Source organism: Mustela nigripes, chromosome 3 (assembly GCF_022355385.1).
Source record: "Mustela nigripes isolate SB6536 chromosome 3, MUSNIG.SB6536, whole genome shotgun sequence".
NCBI lineage: Eukaryota > Metazoa > Chordata > Mammalia > Carnivora > Mustelidae > Mustela > Mustela nigripes.
Genome location: NC_081559.1, coordinates 63,225,196 through 63,243,307, shown reverse-complemented (window position 1 = coordinate 63,243,307; position 18,112 = coordinate 63,225,196). Strand labels below are relative to the sequence as shown.

General features: G+C 36.0%; 1 protein-coding gene across 1 annotated transcript in view; it reads right to left on the bottom strand.

Annotated features, from left to right (window-relative positions):
• Nucleotides 1–18,112, bottom strand: part of B3GALT1 (beta-1,3-galactosyltransferase 1) — a 525,240-nt gene that overhangs the window by 337,441 nt on the left and 169,687 nt on the right. Inside the window, exon 2 of the mRNA XM_059394113.1 lies at nt 7,804–7,908. The gene's annotated coding sequence lies outside the window, so the exon portion shown is untranslated. The remainder of the gene's footprint in view (nt 1–7,803; nt 7,909–18,112) is intronic.

Sequence of the window (18,112 nt, the reverse complement as noted above, 5' to 3'; positions counted from 1 at the left end):
CTCCTCATGACCCCATTGAAACTCTTTCTGCCTAGGGGTCCTGTCCCCTGTGCTTTAATAAAAAAATCACCTTTTTGCAGCAAAGACATCTCAAGAGTTCTTTCTTAGCTATCAGTCTTGAACCCTAATGTTCTTTCCTACAACATAAGGACAGACAAGATCCTGGTTTCTCCCTTGACTTCTCCTATCACCTTCTTTTTCTCTCACTGACTTTCACTGTGGGCATGGCCCAAGGCTGACTCCCTAATTCACTCTATTTCTTTTCTCCTTTTGAAACTTAATCCAATTTGGTCTGAAGCAGAACTGCAAAGGATGAAGATACTTTTCCCCAGCAAAATCTTCCTTTTCAGTGCTTGGTGAGTGGTCCAATTGAGCATCTTGCCTTGGGATAGATTTTAAATTCAAAATGTGGCTATTAGTGACATATCCCCACCTTAGGGTATTTGCCTTTCTTTTTCCTTCTACCTGAAAGACTCTTCCCTCAGGGATAGCCTCACCCTCTCACCATCCTCCAACTTAACACTCCTCAGGGAAGCTTTCCCTGACCATCCAATGTAACATCACAAACTCCTGCCCCCCTTACTCTGTTCAAATTTTAATTTTCTGTAGCATTTAAAATTTCAAATATTATATATACATATACATGTATATATAAGCTTATTATTTATTATATTTATTTGTTATTGCACCTTATATTCGTTTTCCTGACAGAATATATGCTCTATTTTGTTCACTTGATGTCCCAGTAGCCTAGAACAGTGATTGGCACTTAGTAGGTGATTAATCAATATTACTCTAATTGAGTTGAAAAACTTCACTATTATCTACCTTCTTTTTCTTTTTACTGCCAACAGCCTGATCCAGGTTTCCTTTCATGGTAATTAGCTAATTAACATGCTAATTGCATTTCCTGTTCCTCCTCTCTTTAATCCGTCTTCTTTACTGTTGGCTGATTTTCTTCCTCAAAACTCACATTTATCTTCTCATTATCCTTCTCGGAAACCTTCACTGTAAGGCCAAGTCAAAATATCTCATAGTGGGACTTGACGTCCTGCTCAGTATGACTATCAGTCACGTCCAGCCTCACCTATGCCCATTCCTCTGTCGACTCTAGTCAAGCTGCTATTGACTTTTTTCTTTTACAAAATATTTGTTGACCTCCTACTCTTAGGTCCCATGTGGAATAAAATGAATTTACTGTCAGTTTAGGAAACATAAAGCTAAAGGAATGTAAGTTTAAACAACAGCATTTGTTCTTAAAGAAGAAATTGAGTCCACAAAAGAAAGACTTAGGTGTATGAGGTCCCCATCACTGAAATGACTCTCATTTGTACCTTTTGTGCCCTGGGAAAGCAAATCATATCTATTTATAACAGTTCAACTTCAACTTACTCTGTGATTGATTTTCTGTCTTTTAAAAGCCACAATTCCTTTTAATAAACATAAGTAATAAACATTTTGTGTTTGCACAAATATTCTGGTGTGCCTTTCCTCACCTTAGGAAACAATGATTTACAGACTTCACGTGAATTCCCACCCTAAAGTGCTGAAAATCTTCTTCAGCCAGGAGTCAGCCCTTGCCTCAAAACCAAGAGCCAGCTTGAGAGGAAAGCCTGACTATCCTGACTAGCCTTTTCCTAGAGGCCCAGGAAAAGGTTGTAGGGCTTATACTTCGGATTGGTAAAAGAGCTGACATCCTCAACGGGCCAAATGCATTACTGCCATCTCTAAGTGTTCCGCAGTGTTATCACTCCTCATCTTAACATCAAGGTTGCTAAGATGATAACGATTTATCCAGCATTTAGGCTACCTCTCCAATGCTTATGAGATTCTTGTTCAAGAAGTTTTCTGCCAAAAATCCTCTTGTTATTCTTCCCCTCCCCTGAACTTCTACTTTATTTGCTATATCGTATACATTAAACATTCTAGAATTTGACATTATTTTTTACTTGAATTTTCTTGGCCTATATTGATCATTGTAGAAATTCCTGAAGACAAATGGTCTTCCCCCAATAGTGGTCACCAAACTTTGCTAATCAATAAGGCCATCAATATAATATTCAATAATTCAGATTCCAAAGCTAAACTCAGATTTGCAAAACCTTAACTACTTATCTAAGGAATTCATATTTTCAAAAAGTCCTTTAAATGATTCTAAGAATTGCCAGATGGGGTATCACTGCTTTACAGTTTACCTGGAGCTTAATAATAACAACAGAATTTCAAAACACCTTTTTACTTAAAAATTATTTAGGTTTTTCTGTGTGTGTGTTTTTAAAAATTGTTGTTGTTGTCACTGTTCTTTGGTCTTAAATATTTCTTTAGGGGAAGGCATACCACACTTCTTCTCAACTAAAAGTAACATTTTTACAGTCCAGGGCCTTTTAATTTTTTTGTCACTTATCAAGCCATGGAGTCATAGGGAATGGATTCCAGCAGCTTGGTCTTCTTTTTCTTACGAAGTGTATTTTTCTGGATGGAGCAGGCTGGCACTTTAGTTGAACCCAGGAACATTTCTCTTTGGCTTCCTTCTTCGCATGATTCAGGAAGCTATCTAGACTGTTAGAGTGCTTAAAATGCTCAGGACATACATTAGTTCTCTTGACAAGAATCTTGCCCTTGTGTGTTTACAACATTGCCAACAGTATGCTGGGTAACACATGGTAGCATTTGTAGGATGTTCCTTTTTGAACAGTGCTCTTCTCCTATGTCTATAACGCCTTTCTTGCAGATTGGCATCTATATAGCCAAAGGAATGACCCCATGTTTTCTAAAAGACCTAGAGAATATATGGTGCATGTCTCTCCTCTTCCCTCTGTGTTGGTTATTTTGGCAAATTACTGGAAGATGGTGGGTCTGGCAAAAAGGAAAAATTATTCACTCTTAACTATTAAAAATTCATCACCAAAGCATCCAATTCCAGATATTATTGATCTATCTCTTCAAGGTTTCAGATTCTAGTATTTGATTTTGTGAACACCATATTAATATTGACAAAATTTTTAGAATTCAAAACACCTGAAATTTCACCATATATACCTACATATATTATGCAGAAACAGTCATATCATTTCTCATTTTTTTATATCACATTATATCAGATACTTTCTAAATAACATCATCCTTTAAAACAGTGAAAATAATATTACATTGGGGTAGTGATACTATTTAACTTAGTCATTCCCCCACTTTTGGACTTCTTGGGTATTTATCACTTCCCCTATGGTTATAAATATCATAACACATATCTTTAAAATAAACAATTCATTGAATATTGATATAGTTATACTATATATTTTATCTATTTAGAAAATATTTACTCTATTTACAAAATATGCATTTCATTCATTCTTAAAATGTTTTAAGCTTGACTTCAGTTTTTGTGCTGGTCTCTCTGATTTGTTTGCTTTCTCATTTTTAGACTTGTAGGACAATCCTCCTCCAAATACACCACTGTAAGGGGCCATGAAGTTAATCTTGTTGGCATATTCTTTTGATTCGTATATTTGGGTTCATCTCCCTATCACTCTATTCTCAGGGAGTACTTTCTAACATCAACCATACAACAGGGAGGAAAATATAAAGGGTACAGATCAGGGTTCTTTAAAGCATGGTCTACAGATCTCTGTAATAGAACAACCTGGAGTACCTGTTAAAAGTGGAAAATCAGGGTGCCTGCGTGGCCTAGTGGGTTAAGCCTCTGCCTTCAGCTCAGGTCATGATCTGGGGTCCTGGCATCGAGCCCCACATCAGGCTCTCTGCTCAATAGGGAGCCTGCCCCCCCCCGCCTTCCTCTCTGCCTATGTGTAATCTCTGTCAAATAAATAAATAAATCTTGAAAAAGAAAAGAGGTGGAAAATCACTGATCCTTCAAACTATTCAGATACTGAGGTATAGAGCCCAAGAACATGAAATTTAAACAAGGACTCAAGGTAACTTTTATGCGTGCTCATGTTTAGAAAACCAGGCTTCCCTATACTATGATACTATACAATGAATTTGCAACCTAAAGTTTAGTCCAATTTAAGGTACATCCTAGATTTAAGATACATTTTATTCTATTTCCCTATTAAATTTGTATATATGTTTAATCTCTATCACTAATACAATTCCCCTTCCCTTCTCCCCCAACCCTTTCCCACTAAAGTAACTTGTTTTTAGAAAGTAAGAACATGTCTACTTTATCTCTGCATTTCTGTCATCATTTGAGATTGTTTTGCACTTAGAAACTGTTCATACACATTAGTTGTTTAATTTTTTAACCAGACCCATGCTCTGCTTATAGCTTAGTCTTGAGTATTACACAAAATTATTTACAAGATTTAGAGTAATTTCCCTCTTTTACTTTTTCCTTAAAGACACAATACCTGCCTGTGTCTTTAGGAATATGTTAATAGATTTCTATAGTATCTGGTGGAAATCCACCTATATAATCACATAATATGTGTTGACTAAAATCCTATTGTGTCAGGTGACAATGACTCTCTTCTGGACCAAATCTATGCCAGGCTCCTCTGAATCTTCTTCTCAAGTAAGCTCTGACCTTGGGTTCTTACTTTGGTCTGCTTAGTCCAGTTTTAGCAAGAATTCTGCTGAGTTAGTTTAGGGAAAATCCTCTTTCCTAGGTATATGGTTGTCCTTGATATTCAATCAAATTCTTCATTCTCCACCCTCCATATCTTATCCCCCTGGCCTGCCTTAGTAAGAATCCTGTTGAATCAGTCTAGTGAGAATTCCCCTAGCTCCGGTAATTTTCCATCCACTGATCCCACACCCTGATCCTTGGTTCTAAATCTCTACTTGTCCTTGTTGTATTAGGAGTTGAGCTCTTTCTCTCTCCTGTTCTGAAAAAAAAAAAAAAAAAAAAAAAAAAAGTCCCTCTTGAATAAAGTCTTCCTTACTTTACAAGTATCATGAGATTTTTTTTTTTCTTTAACACAGGCATTGTGGTATGTTTTAAAGTTAGAATTATGAGAGTAGTCCTTATTCTTGAGAAAGTAGCCCTCTAGAATGGAAGTTTATCTCATCATACATATTTAAATAAAGCAATATAATCAAATCTAAAGCAGAAACATGAACCAAGCCTATCGAAAAATTGTAACTTGGAATGATAATGAAGAATTCCTTTCTCTAGCTCTATCTACATGGGTGAATTTAACTGAATACAAAGACTAGGAATACCTGATTTGAAATGGCTTACTCATGCCAGAAAGTTAGACTTATACGACATCAGGCACAGCCTGTTATAATATCAGGATCTATAGAATACTCATATTTCAGTTTTAGAAACAAAAATATCTTTGATTTATTCTGCCTAATTCCATTTCAATGGTGTTATTACTAGAAAAGCCTTTGCCTATTATCTTTGTATAATAGAGAATAGTAGACATACACAGATACACAGACACACATAAATACACACTTAGGCGTACATACACTCTTATCTCATAAAAATGCATTATCACAGTGGATGTTATCATAGGAAAACCCATACTCCTAATCATTTTCATTACCAAGTAAATATTAAAGAAATTTCTAGTGGCTAAGTGTCCAGAGTATTCTGGGCAGTCACAGTCTCTTTTGCAATTGTATTAAAAACCTAAGACAATGAGAAAACACTACCCACCTATTAGAATAGCTAAGATTCAAAACATTGACAAAACCAAATTCTGGTAAGGTTACAAAGCAACAGGAACTCTCATTCATTGAGAATACTAAATGACACAGCCCTTTTGAAAGGCAGTGTGGAGGTTTCTTACAAAACTAAATGTACTCATACCGATATGATCCAGTAATCACACTCCTGGACATATACCCAAATGAGCTGAAACTTAAGACCATGCAAAGGTCTGTAGAAAAATGTTCAGAGCAGTTCTTTTTTTCATTATTCTCAAACTTGGAAGAAACCAGGATGTCCTTCAATAACAACCTGATAAACAAACGACGGTACACATATACGACGGAGTATTATTCAGCAATAAAAAGAAATGAGCTTCCTAGCCACAAAAAAGACATTTGGAAGAAAGTCAAAAGCTAAGTGAAATATTGCTAAGTGGAAGAATCCAGTAGGAACTGGCTATCTTCTGTTTTATTGTAATTATGAGACATCCTTAAGAAGGCAAAATTCTGGAAGTAGCAAAAGGATCCGAAGTGGCCGGGGTTTCAGTGAGCGGAGGGAAGGGCAAATAGGGAAAGCACACAAAATTTTGGGGGTGGTCAAAGTATTCTGCATTTTCCATAAAATGCACTGTACAGTACTATACGTTATATTATACGATACAGCAACAAGGGGAATATGTCATTATACATTTTTCAAAATCCTAAGAATGTGCAATATAAAGAATAAATTCGTAAGTAATGGACTTTAATGAATAATAAGGCACCTGCCAATACTGGTTCATTAATTATAACAACTGTACTATACATTTAATACATTTAATACAAGATATTAGTAATAGGGGCAATTATGTTTGTTTCGAGGGAGGATATGTAGGGATTCTCCATAGTTTTCACCTAGTTTTTTTGTAGACCTAAAACTGCTCTTAAAAAATTGTTAACTAAACCTAAGAACCAAGGTCCTAATACCAAGCCAAACCAAAACAAGACAAAAAGCCGGGTAAGATAAGACAACTTCTAGAATTGTGACCAAAGCGTATTTTATGCCAGTCGTTGATGGCATAGAAATGAGCATCCCATCCCTCTTGTTACCAGTTATTCTTAAGGTCATAATTATGTTGGTACCTCTGATATTGGAAAAAGGCACAGAAGAAATAACCAGAGAATATCTAGGTCCTATTAGCCGGAAACCTATAATTCTGTAATATTCGGTATGGGTTTGAATCAGGGCCCAAAATCTGTTGAACACTTAATTGCTTTTTTAAATGATAACTAAGACAACTAACTGGATTTACCCAACCTAGACCAAATATTGAAGTCTGACCTAAGCTATGCACACGTCAGACTATGGGGAGCCCTCGTGACTCTTAGGGCAGATTTTGTCTTATGCCAACTTCCTCAGAGCCCTAGGACAACAAGGACCCTTGCCAGAATTGAAATGTAACCGTGGGTTCTCTAGGAGAGAGTTTCTTTATCATTGTACTCATAGAAAGGATGGAGAAGATATTTTAGGTTCAATTTTCTAGATACAAAATCACAGATATTGGTCAATCTTTAGTCAAATTCACTTCATGTGAACATTTGGGACCTAAAGTTTTTTTTGTTTTTTGTTTTTTTTTCCTTTAAGAAAAACTCTTCTAAACCCAGACTCCAATCACTGAGATGCAGACAAAGCTGGGGACAACTTAGCATTTTCAGAAAGGAAAGTTTCTATTGCTCTCCAGCAGAGCTCCCCTGATAACGGGTTAGAGATGTACTAGGATTCAAGCCCTTCAGCCCTGGAGCTGCTCTGCATCTGATTACCAGTGCCAGCGGTCTCTGGTAGTAAACAGCCTCTGTAGTGTATCACGGGAAGATTGTCCTTTTCTATGTGGGTATGATAAGAAAAAGGTCGAGAAGCACCCGACAAGAGAATCTTCACTAAAGATGGTTTAATCCAAAAGGGTCTGATTGGTGCTTTGCAATTTCCATTGTGCCTACATATCGTCCTATTTTAAACATAACAATAATATCTGCCAAGGAATTATTTCTGAACATATTTCACATGAAACATACAAGGCATGGGCTGCTACAAAGCTATAAACAATTCAGAGCATTGGTGGTATTCACATAATATCACCTAATTTTACCTCACAGTTCCGTTAATTTTTAAAGACCACAAAACCAAAAGTAGGAATTGTCTCTTACCCTATAAGGAAAACCTCTGCACCTTGTCTCAGGATAAAGCATCAGGGTCTTCACACAATCCCTCCACTCCGGAACTGAGCAGTTCTTGAAGTGTCTTTACCGGGTCTGAGGGGAAAGAAAAATACATAAATAACCTTGGTATGCTTCAGCTAACATTAACATTCTTTTTCAAGTTGTTCAGATTACTTTTTTGCCTTTTCATTAAATTACCACATATCTTGCATCAAACCATCTTGTACAAAATAATCAGCATTTACAGAACACTTAACTTGAAGAAAGAATTTTCTTCCTTTAAATCATTTATAATCTCCCCCTCATCCACGTCTGAATGAATGGTGTCTTTCCTTGTTACAACATCATATTAACTATTTTTCATGATTCTTTACTTCCTTTCCCTAGATCACAATTTTATTCTTTGGTTTCATTAGTAATAGCAAATCTTTTCTGCGAAAGAAGTTAAAAATTGTTAGGCTTAGCCAGTCCTGTCTGTGGCTTTGCTAAGACTGTTTTATTGCTCTGCTCTTCTATGAAATAAACTAACACATTTGCTTCCTAATCTCCTATGCCTAATTTTTTTTTCTGACCTAAAAATCTCTACCAGAGCCCTAAGTACCCCATCAAGTCTATAAAAATACTGACCTGAGCCAGTGAAAAAGTGTGCTCTGCCAGCATGTTCTATAAGATAGTCTTCCATCACCACAAAGTTTCAGGCATTCTTTTTTTTTTTTTTTTTGGAACTAGCAAATAAAATAAGCTGGCTCTGGCAGTTGATCATGGACTGCTCTAATTCGATGAATCCATTTTCTACAGGCTTTAGTTGGCAAGCCTTTTTCCACTGCCTGCAAATTGACTACAGTTCTTTGCAAACCTCCTTTGCAATTCTACCCAAACACCACCCTCTACATCACAAAGAGTTATGTGTTACTGAAAACACATTTTAAAGAAGATTTTTATTGGAAATATCTAATTTTGGAGCTCTTTCTTAACTTCCCCAATTTGTTACACATAACGTCTGTTTACCCATGGAACTGATAAGTGAAACCAATGGTGTAGTGCTGTGTCAAGCTCAGAGACGCTAGGAAGACAAGGCTGTGTTCCCAACTCTAAAATATGCTGCTCTTGATAGGCTGGACCTGTCCATTGACTGTGTATGGAGGCACACAGTACAAGATAGAAGTTTGATGGTATTTCGGAACTTTACTTCTAAGAATCTTATTCCATATATCTCTGAAATTCCTTTTTTTAAGATTTTATTTATTTATTTAAGAAAGAGAACAGGCACAAGCCGGGGGCGGGGCAGCAAGCAGAGGGAGAGGGAGAAGCAGGGAGCCCCAAGCAGGCCTCCATCCCAGGACCCCGAGATCATGACCTGAGCCGAAGGCAGACGCTTAATTAAGCCACTCAGGCGCCCCCATCTTTGAAATTCTTAAGAGCTCATGGTTAAAGAATGGGGAAGACAGGACAACAAATCCTTCAAGGAGAGGTATACAGCAGTTTTTTAAATAAATATAGTCCTTTCCTATTAATTTCATTATTACAGACAGAACAACTACATACTTTATTTGGTTATGGTTATATTTCTGTGAGGTTCTAGAATTGGTGAAAAAAAAAAAGAGGCTATGGTAATAATGAGAACAATGTTGTGGGCGATTAATTGGAAAGTGGCATGAGAGCACTTTCTGGGAAAATGGAAAATTTCTAGATTTTTTTAAAAAAGATTTTATTATTAGAGAGAAAGAGAGAGAGCAAGAGCAGAGGGAGAGGGACAAGCAGACTCTGCACTGAGTGCAGAGCCCAAAGTGGAACTTGTTCTCACAACCCTGAGATCATGACCTGAGGCGAAACTAAGAGTGGGACAGACGCTCAACTGACTGAGCCACCCAGTGCTTCAAAAATTCTGCATCTTGATTGGGACAGTGATTATATAAGTAGACACACTTGAAAAAACTCTGGAACTATGCCCATAAAAAAGTACATTTTATTGTAAGTAAATTCAATTGTGAGTAAATACCTTAATAAAAAAAAATAAAAAAGGACTCAAAGAGACTTTTCAGTTTTGGAATGATTTTCAGAAATCACCTAGTCTTTATGAAGGAGCCTTTACCTCCTTCCTGGCCAGTGAAAAATAATTCTTCATTCTTTCATTTATGTATCCACTTAACAAAGACTTATTAAGCACAAATGTATCAAGGATAAACACAGTGATAGCATGCTAGGAAAAAAAATGATGGTTAGCAAAAGAAACACAGCCTCTGTTATGGAGCTCAAAGTCTGTTGGAGGAAAATAGACAATTAAAATGGACAAAAACAAAGAGTTACGTCTGTAGCACTGAGAGAAGACCCACGTTCTAGCTAAGGGTTTGCATCAAAACAGAATGAACTATTTTATGCTAAACCCCAGGCTAAACTGAGCTGAAAATATTGGTGTTCACTGAGTCATTAAAAGCTGTTAGAGTGATCAGACTAAAGAAAACTAAATAACATTTTTCTATTAAACCAAGCCTAAATATTCTCCAAATCAAATGAATAAAAACATCAAAATACTATTCATGTCAAATTTCATTTGAACATTGAAGTCTTTTTTCAAAACAGAATTTAGGTCTTCCACACCCTACGGCAGCTTATATATACAGCTGTCCATGAGGACAACATGGTGTTAAATGACCCTCTTTCCCATGAGCAAATCCCAGCTGGGAAGACAGGTGCATCTACTTCTGGTGACTCTGCTGCCAACGAGGGATTTGCAGGCTTTCCCAACAACAACATTGTGCATATTCACAATAAATCCAAACTTGTGACAGATACAGTATTTGATATACAAACAAAGCATAACCACGAATGGACCAGCATTCCAATATAAAGTACTTTTAGGTAAATAACAACTCCCTCACTGCCACCCCAACACACTTTTAAATGAAGTCCCTCTGTGGGCAGTCCAATTTCTAAAGCACATGAAAATTGTCCTTTATCTAACTGATATAAAAAAAAAAATCACCTTGTTTCTTTTTATGGCTTTCTAAACTATTTGTCCAAAATTCTTTCCAAAATGGAGGAGGCATTTATAAATCAAAAAGGTGAAAGAATATAATTTAAAAACAAACAAAACATGAACCATATAATTATTGGATTTCTGAGCCTTTTAAAGAGGAATATGCTGTTGTTTATTTTGTGAAACTATCTAGAAGAAAACCAACATGATTTTGTAGATTGCTCTAAGAGGAAATATGTTAGAAATAGTGAGTAGTTAAAAAATTAGCTTGGAATGAGAAGTGTGCTTTAAACCAAGACCATGATGGGTAATGAATGCTTTGTATTTAATCAAACAGACATCTACAACACTGTCTATTAATGACTTCTACTGTTTTTCCTAGTCTCTGACCAGACAATTTAGGGTTTGGGTTGCATTCTTCTGGCAGGACCAAAAATAGCCACTAAAACTCTAAAGTAATTGGAAATCTAATTCTCTCAAACGTGAGAACCATTCCATGTATCAACAGAAAATATTATCAGATTGCAGTTCAAACTGTCAGATGTCACTTTTATTACTTTCTAACTCTGGTCAGTGATAACTTCAAAAGAAATCTATTGTTAGTTAGGAATTACAGTTCCTGTTTATGTAGTTTTAACATATTTAATATTTAAGAAAAATATATATTTTGACCAAATAATACATTTTTTAAATCTCATGTTTTATTTTTATTCCCAACCCAATAGCTGATGATTAGAATAGTTAACACACTGAAACATTTTCCTAGCATTTTACTGTAATTTTTCCTTCCCTAATTTTCACTCTACCAATCTCATTTTAGCTTGGTTTCTGTCCTTTCTTTCTGCCAATGTAAATATCAGCTCCTTGCATTGCCAGTGTCTTAGTCATTCTTTGATATTCCCTGGTATTTTAAGAAATACTCTAAGGAAGAAAGGTGGTGTAGAGTTTGTAAGATTTGAGGAACCTTATAAATACTGGCACTTAAGACTTTCTCAATCTCAATCCATTAGATACATAATTGTGGTAAAATTCTAGATGATTTTTAATGTTTTTTTTTTTAATATTGTCACAGCTTTCTTCCCCACTAACTCTCCTTGTGACATCATGAGATGTCACATCATGACATTCAGTCTGCAAGCTTGTATCTAATGATAGACAAGATTTTTCATGTGTTACCTTTTCTTAAGGTAAGTTTTAAGCAGCTCCAAACTCAATGGATTTATTAAGTACTAAAATCTATATAAGAACACTGAAACATTTTGAAAGAGGACATAAAATCTTAGGAATTAGTGATTATGACTGAATTATTCTAGAAGCTCAGTTATAGGAATTAGCTTACCTTTCCTCCCTTAGTTGTATATTTAGCTCCTAGTATATGCCCTTCACTGTGCAAGTCTCTAGATGTACTTGAATAAAACACGGTCTGTCTTCAAAAGTAACTCATAGCTTAGCCATTGATGGTAAGAAGACATAAACACATAAACAGATAATTTAATGCCATTTGACAAGTGCTGTGACAAATGCATACACAGCCCTATGGAAAAAAATGTAAGTTGGACACTCAGTTTCCCAGATGAGGTGGGAAGGAGTAGGGTGTGTCCCATAAATAGTGACTAAGATTCTAACTTTGGGACAACATGTGTCAGGTACCTAAGTTCTTAAGAAATTGTCCTAATTATTATTGCAGATCTCATCAAATATACATTTGATTTTGCCCTGTTTTTCTTCTAATAACATTTTCTTGAGTATTTAACATGTGATTAGTTCAGGCAGATTTTTCTCACTCATGAAATACACATACCTATAGGCTTATTGTGATATTTAATGAAATAATATATATAAAATACTTAATGCAGTACCTGGCATACAGTATTGCCCTCCCCTAACAGAAAGAAAGAAAGAAAGAAGAGAGGAAGAAAAAAGGAAAAGAAATCTCAATCATTTTTTCTTTTTTTTTTTTTGTTTAAGATTTTATTTATTTATTTGACAGACAGAGTTCACAAGTAAGCAGAGAGGCAGGCAGAGAGAGAGGCAGAAGCAGGCTCCCCACTGAGCAGAGAGCTGAATGCGAGGCTCGATCCCAGGACCCTGGGATCATGAGCTGAGCTGAAGGCAGAGTCTTAACCCACTGAGCCACCCAGGCACCCCGAAAGCTCAATCATTCTTACTGAAGATTTGGCTTATCATTGTTAACTTTGCCTTTGGGCAAAGTTTTCATGTGAAAGATTTGGGGTTAGTTATTCACAGTTTTTCATCCTTTAGAAGTCACCCCATTCATCTAAACAGGTTGCTTGGTATTTATATTTGAAGGGAGAACTAAAAATTCCTTTAAGACTAAGGGCTCACATGGGGCATTCATCTGTAGCTAGAAGTCATTTCTCAAAAGAAATGGCTGAGTTAAAGAGATATCCAAGGTTTCCATAGAGATCCAAGGATAAATTCTCTGGATCTGTATATTCCTCTTAATTATATTGGATGGATATTTTATAAAAGACTGAAATGGACCAAAAGGAGACTGAGCAACTTTAATGGAATGGAGATATTAACCAGCACCCACTTCTTGGCTATCTGATTCTTCTGGAGGGCAATTTGAGCTGCATTACAAAGCTATAAATTCTAGATTACTGTTAAAAATTAAAATGATACTTATCCAAAGACCTACAAATTCCTTTTAGTGGAGGAAAAACTAATTTCTCTCGCCATATCTCCCATAAAGGAAAAAGGCCAGTTTTGCATCTATTTGTAGATTCATTTCAACATTCCTGACTCAATTGTGCATGTGTGGTATTTTGACTTCCCTTCTGAGTCAGTTGATAACATCTTATTCCTTTCTTTATTAATAACTGAGTGAAATTATTTAAAAATACCTGGAAATAAAAATACCTAGGAATAAACCTAACCAAAGAGGTAAAGGAGCTGGACTCAAGGAACTACAGAACATTCATAAAAGAAACTGAAGAAGACACAAAGATGGAAAAGCATTCCGTGCTCATGGATCAGAGGAATAAACATTGTTGTTAAATTGTTAAATTATTAAAATGTCTATACTGCTTAGAGCATTCTATGCTTTCAATGCCATCCCAATCAAAATTGCACTGGCATTTTTTCAAACAATCCTAAAATTAGTATGGAACCAAAAGAGACCCCGAATTGCTAAGGAAATGTTGCAAAGAGGAAACAAAACTGGGAGCATCATGTTGCCTGATTTCAAGCTTTACTACAAAGCTGTGATCACCAAGAGAGCATGGTACTGGCACAAAAATAGACACATAGACCTGTGGAACAGAATAGAGAGCCCAGATATGTACCCACAACTCTATGGTCAAATAATCTTTGACAAAGCAGGAAAAAATATAGAGTGGAATAAAAACAGTCTCTTCAATAAATGGTGTTGGGAAAATTGAACAGCTATGAATAGAAGAATGAAACTCAACCATTCTCTTACACCATACACAAAGATAAACTCGAAATGGATAAAAGATCTCAACGTGAGGCAGGAATCTATCAAAATCCTAAAGGAGAACATAGGCAGTAACCTCTTCACCATTGGCCACAGCAACTTCTTTCAATATGTCTCCAAAGGAAGGAAACAAAAGCAAAAATGAACTTTTGGGAATTCATCAAGATCAAAAGCTTTTGCACAGCAAAGGAAACAGTCAACAAAACAAAGAGGCAATCCACAGAATGGGAGAAGATATTAGCAAATGACACCACAGACAAAGGGCTGATATCCAAGATCGATAAAGAACTTCTCAAACTCAACACTCAAAAACCATATAATCACGTAAAAAAATGGGCAGAATACACGAACAGACAATTCTCCAAAGAAGACATACAAATGGCTAATAGACACATGAAAAATGTCCATCATCATTAGCCATCTGGGAGATTCAAATCAAAACCACATTGAGATACCACTTTATACCAGGTAGAATGGCCAAAATTAACAAGACAGTAAACAACAAGTGTTGGAGAGGATGTGGAGAAAGGGGAGCCCTCTTACACTGTTGGTGGGAATGCAAGCTGGTGTAGTCACTTTGGAAAATAGTGTGGAAATTCCTTAAGAAATTAAAAATAGAGCTTCCCTATGACCCTGCAATTGCACTACTGGGTATTTACCCCAAAGATACAGTTTTAGTGAAAAGAAGGGCCATCTGTACCCAAAAGTTCATAACAGCAATGACCACAGTTACCAAACTATCGAGAGAGCCAAGATGCCCTTCAAAAGATGAATGGATAAAGAAGATGTGGTCCATATATACAATGGAATAGTATGTCTCCATCAGAAAGGATGAATACCCAACTTTTGTATCAACATGGACGGGACTGGAGGAGAGTATGCTGAGTGAAATAAGAGAAACAGAGAGAGTCAATTATCATATTGTTTCACTTACTTGTGGAGCATAAAGAATAACATGGAGGACATTGGGAGAAGAAGAAGAGAAGTGAGTTGGGGGAAATTGGAGGGGGAGACCAACCATGAGAGACTGTGGACCCTGAGAAATAAACTGAGGGTTTTGGAGCGGAGAGGGGTGGGGGGTTGGGTGAACCTGGTGGCGGGTATAAAGGAGGGCACGTATTGCATGGAGCACTGGGTGTGATGCATGAATAATGACTCTTGGAACACTGAAAAAATAAAATAAAGTTTAAATTTAAAAAATAACTGAGTGAAATAATTTTCTTTTTCTTTCCATACTTAATAATTTTGAGTCCACCCTTCTTTTACAATTATTTTTTATGTTTTTGTTTTTATTTCCCACAATAATTAAAAAAAAATAACCTAAGTTGTTCCTGGATCTTCTAGACCAGTATTTATAGTCATATACTCTCATATGAACCCAGTGTTCATGTTTGCAAATAGAATGGTACCAGGAAATGTTAAAAATAGAGACTTAGAGGGCACCTGGGTGGCTTAGTCAGTTAAGCATCTGCCTTCGGCTCAGGTCATGATCCCAGAGTCCTGGGGTTGAGTCCATGTCAGGCTCCCTGCTCAGTGGGGAATCTGCCTCTCCTTCTCCCTCTGCCCCTTCCTTCCACTTGTGATCTCTCTCTCTCTCAAAATAAATAAGTAAAATCTTAAAAAAGAGAGAGAGAGAGAAAGCCAATGATGATACTCTACCAAGAGAGTTTCCACAAGCAAAACATTAGGAGAATGGTCATTTTACTATACACCATATTGTCATACTGGATACAAGAATCTGTATGTGCCATATTCATATAGTGAACAAATATTTCATTTTAACAAAACTTTACCTGCTACATTAAAAACCAATATTGTGAAATTGAATTTCTCACATTTGTAGATTTGTTTGTATTTTATTTGTAATTACGTTTTGTAAGAGGTATAAGCATAAGACATTTATACTGGTATCATGTTTGCATATTTTTAAGTAACAATGAAATAAAAATGATTTCAAACCTAGGGCTCAAAGAGAAGATTTTTGTCCTTGTTTTTGCTTTTCCCTTAAAAAGATACTATATATTATGCAAGTCTGAGAAAAACTGACCTAAAAGATTGTGGAAAATGTGTATTTCGAATTTTGTATTTGTGGAAATGTATTATCTAAAAGATAAAGCTCTGTGTCCTGAATGAGTTAATTTATTTAAATTTCATGATCATCTTTAATTCATCCTGACTTCCCATCAGATGATGTACTAAAAGAATAAAAAGGCTTAAAATAAACGGCATTGTTTAAAAACAAAAAACAAAACAAAACAAAAAAACAGTCCTCCTGGAGCTTTGAAAGCTCTGATGTATAGCTGCAAAATACCATTCATCTTTTCAGAGTCTGATATATTATTAATTTCAGTTTAGCAATATTAGAATCAGACTATAAGATTATTTGCAAAAGACTGCAAGGAGAGACGAATTTATGCTGTATCCAATTTTAAACCCAAACCGAAAGGAAATATACCAAATTTCTGTTGTTTAAACTGATGGGAGTCATTTCGTAGTCTTCTAAAAACCAGCTGCACCTTGAAAAATTATAGTTATTAAGTGGGAAGGAAGTTTTAATTATTTAAAAAACAGATTTCTTTCTGCATATTATTCATTTAAAAGTGCCTTCTTTTTTTAGAAATCAGCCTTAAAATTGTGTACCTGAGTTAACTCTTTTGGGGATCTAACAGTACTCTTGGTAGTGGTGAAGAAAATGCTAAATACACTTAACTCGACCACCAGACAGAGCAAGGGAAGATTCTGGGTGTGGCTTTGAACGCTTTGGCAGGTGTATTGGAGGTTCTACAGTGTGGGATGTAAGCTTGAAGACTTTTGATATTCACTTGGTGACTGAGAAATTCCCAGCATTTAGTAGATCAGGGACACATACATCATTCTTTTTGACTAATTTATCCCTAGTTCCTGGCATACGGTAGTAAATGAAGAACAGTCAGAAGAAAGGCAGGCAGGGAAAACCACACAGCCTCCAGCCCTGCCCTGAGAGGAAACCAACCTTAAAAGGATTCTACAGGACCCTGGAAGGAACCCTCCACCCTTTCCCAAGTGAACAACTATCTGATAGGTAGATGAGGAAGTGGACAAAATTCTGATTGGGTGGCAGGCACATGGAGGATTAATCAAAACCGCCCACCCAAAGAGCCCATAAAAACCCTTTGATTTAAATCCAAATTGGCAACCCTCTTGGGACTCTTCCCTCTTCAGGAGGTTTGTACTTTAGCTCAATAAACTGCTTTGCTGCCCATCACTCTTTGGTCTATCTCTTCATTCTTAGAAGCAGCAGAAAAGAAATTCTGCAACAGTAGGCATTCAGTATATGAATTAATGGTGTTTATAGCTAGAAGTATTCAACCAAGACAGCATGCTCATGTTCAAAGATTTTTAAAAACAGAGTCAGTGATAATATATGCAGCTCAAAGACATTATATATGAAATATGCATATATTTCATACTATATATATATAAAAAATACACATATATACATATATATGCATATATATGGTACATTTGTTGTTTTGTTTTTATTTTGTCTTATGGAGCTAGGAAAACACTGATAAATATACCATGCACTAGTACACTTTCTATTTTATTTCTTAGTGGATGTCCTTCTGTAGTAGGGTATTTTGCTATTAAACTAAGTGTTGACTTTTTTCAATTTCTTTTAGTTCTGTTTTTCTACTATATATAAGTAGAAAAGAGTGCTTTCTCTATGCCTCAGGGTATGGTTGATTCAGAGAGAACAAAGAATCACATTTTTGGCCTTTGAGCAATTAATTTGACCTTTGTGAGTCAACAGTGCAGACAATAGTCTTTAAAACCAAGGCTTTGAATTTCAAATACCAGCAGCAAGAAGAAAAAAAAAA